This window comes from Mustelus asterias, chromosome 29 (assembly GCF_964213995.1).
Source record: "Mustelus asterias chromosome 29, sMusAst1.hap1.1, whole genome shotgun sequence".
NCBI classification, from domain to species: Eukaryota; Metazoa; Chordata; class Chondrichthyes; order Carcharhiniformes; family Triakidae; genus Mustelus; species Mustelus asterias.
The window spans coordinates 15488072-15491757 of NC_135829.1; the positions used below are offsets into that span (position 1 = coordinate 15488072).

Consider the following 3686-nt stretch of genomic DNA (forward strand, 5'->3'; position numbering starts at 1 on the left):
CACCCACAGTGCTGTTAGGGAGGGGAGTTCCAGGATTGTTATTGGACATCAGTCAGTCCATGTGGTGTAGGTACACCCACAGTGCTGTTAGGGAGGGAGTTCCAGGATTGTTATTGGACATCAGCCAATCCGTGTGGTGTAGGTACACCCACAGTGCTGTTAGGGAGGGAGTCCAGGATTGTTATTGGACATCAGTCAATCCGTGTGGTGTAGGTACAGCCACAGTGCTGTTAGGGAGGGAGTTCCAGGATTGTTATTGGACATCAGTCAGTCCATGTGGTGTAGGTACACCCCCAGTGCTGTTCGGGAGGAAGTTCCAGGATTGTTATTGGACATCAGTCAGTCTGTGTGGTGTAGGTACACTCACAGTGCTGTTAGGGATGGAGTTCCAGGATTGTTATTGGATATGTCAGTCTGTGTGGTGTAGGTACACCCACAGTGCTGTTAGGGAGGGAGTTCCAGGATTGTTATTGGACATCAGTCAGTCCACGTGGTGTAGGTACAGCCACAGTGCTGTTAGGGATGGAGTTCCAGGATTGTTATTGGATATGTCAGTCCGTGTGGTGTAGGTACACCCACAGTGCTGTTAGGGAGGGAGTTCCAGGATTGTTATTGGACATCAGTCAGTCCACGTGGTGTAGGTACACCCACAGTGCTGTTAGGAAGGGAGTTCCAGTATTGTTTAAAAAGGGGATCTTCACAGTAACTTCATTGCAGCGTTAAGGTGAGCCTACTTGTGACTAATAAATAAACTTAAACTTAATATAAAATTTCCCCCTAATTTTCTGTTCCGTGTTGGCATGGTTAATCAGAGGGTGATAAAAAGGGCATTGTGTATTGCCGATGCCCTACTCAAATGTTTGAAATCATAACCGGCGGTAAGCTGATCCCAAACGAAAGTGTCCTCTTAATGAAAACCAGTTGAAAGTGTGTGCTTATTATTCCGATCGGAGTCCCTTTCACTGCCACATGCACTCTGAACCAGGTCCTGTCAACTCACCAATGAAAGCCATCGATCACAGTCGATGGTAAATGTCAAAGTTCACCTGGACCTCCGATGTCGCTTGAAAATGTCAGATGGGGGGTGGGTGGTGGGCGGGGAGGGGGTGGGTGGTGGCGGGGGGGGGGGGGGGGGGGGGGGGGAGGCTGCTGGGTTCTGTCTGCTCGCGGTCAAAGTTCACGATAATGTTTCCTGTCACTCATAATGGGGGGAAGAAAATGCAGTTTGAGGCAGCAGGGAGGAAAGGGGGAGGCAGATAACAGCTCTGCAAGCAGGGGATTCATTCCTGCTAAAGCGAGGTTCGACTTTCGATTTAGTTCAAAAGAGAAGCTTGTCAGAATTCCTGAAATGGAGTTGGAAATGCCACCTGGGTGCCTGGGAGGCGGCTATTTTCGGGCTAATTTGCCGACTTCAGAACTGAGATAAAGCAATAGGCAAGAAGATTCATGCATTTAAGTCGGAGTGGATCATTTTAGCCGAGGGGCGGACAACCATGTTTGATACCCTGGGGCGGGGTTTTGCGTCTTCGCTCGACTCGAGACTGGAAAATCCCTGCCCGAGGTCAAGGGACCATTGTCCGCCCCTCGCCCAGTCCGACTCCCGTGGCGGGCAAGGCAGTAAAATGTCTGAATATTTTCCATTCGAAGATTGAGACGGGTACAATACAAGCAGAAGCTTCCTTCAGGGAAGGAAGTCTGCCATCCTTACCGGGTCTGGCCGACATGTGACTCCAGAGTCACAATAATGTGGTTGATTCTAACTGCCCTCGGGCAACTAGGGATGGGCAATAAATGGTGGCCCATGTCCCAAATGAAAAAAAAAGAAAGTCATTCTGTAATCATAGAATCCCTACAGTGCAGAAGCAGGCCATTCAGCCCATCGAGTCTGCACCAACTCTCCAACAGAGCACCTCACCCAGATTCTATCCCCATAACCCCACGTATTTACTTCGCTATTCCCCCTCTAACCTACACATCCTGGGACACTAAGGGGCAATTTTAGCATGGCCAATCCACCTAATCTGCACATCTTTTGGGGATAGTATGGTTAGCACTGCTGCTTTATATGCCCTGTTTGTGAACAGAACTCCCACTCACCTGACGAAGGAGCAGCGCTCCGAAAGCTAGTGGCGCTTGCTACCAAATAAACCTGTTGGACTTTAACCTGGTGTTGTTAGACTCCTTACTGTGTTTACCCCAGTCCAACGCCGGCATCTCCACATCATGACTCACAGCGCCATGGACCCGGGTTCAATTGCGGCCTCGGCTCACTGTCTATGCAGAGTCTGCACGTTCTCCCCGTGTCTGCGTGGGTTTCCCCCGGGTGCTCCGGTTTCCTCCCACAGTCCAAAGGTGTGCAGGTTAGGTGGATTGGCCATGCTAAATTGACCCTAGTGACAGGGGGATTAGCTAGGGTAAATATGTGGGGTTACGGGGATAGGGTCTGGGTGGGATTGTGGTTGGTGCAGACTTCATAAAATCATAGAATCCCTACAGTGCAGAAAGGAGACCATTCGGCCCATCAAGTCTGCACTGACCACAATCCCACCCAGGCCCTTTTCCCGTAACCCAAACATGTTTACCCGGCTAATCCCCCTGACATTAAGGGCCATTTAGCAGGGCAAATCCACATCTTTGGACTGTGGGAGGAAACCGGAGCACCCAGAGGAAACCCACGCAGACACGGGGAGAATGTGCAAACTCCACACACAGAGTGACCCAAGCCAGGAATCGGACCCAGGTCCCTGGTGCTGTGAGGCAGCAGCGCAAACCATTGTTCAGCTTGATGGGCCAAATGGCCTCCTTCTGCACTGTAGCGATTCTATTTTGGACTATGGGAGAAAACCGGTGTACCCAAAGGAATAAAGAGACCAAAGAGGGCACCAGGATTTGAACCAGGGACCTTTTGATCTACAGTCAAATGCTCTGCCACTGAGCTATACCCCCTCAGGTACAGACTGACAGTAAAATACAGACAGTCTGGCGTGAGTGAGTTCTGGAGTTTATTCTTCCACAGGCTAATTGAGGAGAGTTCCAAGACTCACCCCTTCAAGGTCAACCTACTTTGTCCGAGATTCACAAACTGGACACCGCACTTCAGATGGGATCTTGCCAAGGTTCTGTAACATTGAAGAATCGCTTCCTCAGCTTTGCATTCCAAACCTCTCGAGATATTGTTCCATTAGCTGCTGAAATTGCTTTTCTTTAGTGCTTGTGTACATGGACACCTCAGTCCCTTTCACAGCTCTCTGTCTCTCACCATTAAAACCTACCCAGATCCAGGATGGATAATCTCACACTTCCCCTGAGCTGAACATTATCTCCAATACATTTACTCACTCTGTCCTTGTCACTTTATGACTTACTTTCTGCTCTCGGCTGTACTCACTTCCAAACTTAACGGAATCCACAAACCGCTCCTTCATCCAAATCATGAATGTTAATGCTTTTAAATTCACTTAAAATTCAGCTGTGGGATGAGGACATTTGATACTGGCAGTATGCTGGAGAATAGCATTTGTTACCCATCACTAATTGTCCTTGAACTAAGTGGCTTGTTCGGTTAGAGGGCATTTTAAGAGTTAACCACATTGCCGTTAATCTGTAGGCCAGTAAGAAGTCTCACAACACCAGGTTAAAGTCCAGCAGGTTTATTTGGAATCACCAGCTTTCGGAGCGCTGCTCCT

General features: G+C 49.1%; 1 non-coding gene across 1 annotated transcript; it reads right to left on the reverse strand.

Annotated features, from left to right (window-relative positions):
* Positions 1-2874: 2874 nt before the first annotated feature.
* Positions 2875-2946, reverse strand: trnay-gua (transfer RNA tyrosine (anticodon GUA)). Its single transcript has one exon. It is a non-coding gene; the product is annotated as a tRNA-Tyr (tRNA).
* Positions 2947-3686: the final 740 nt, after the last annotated feature.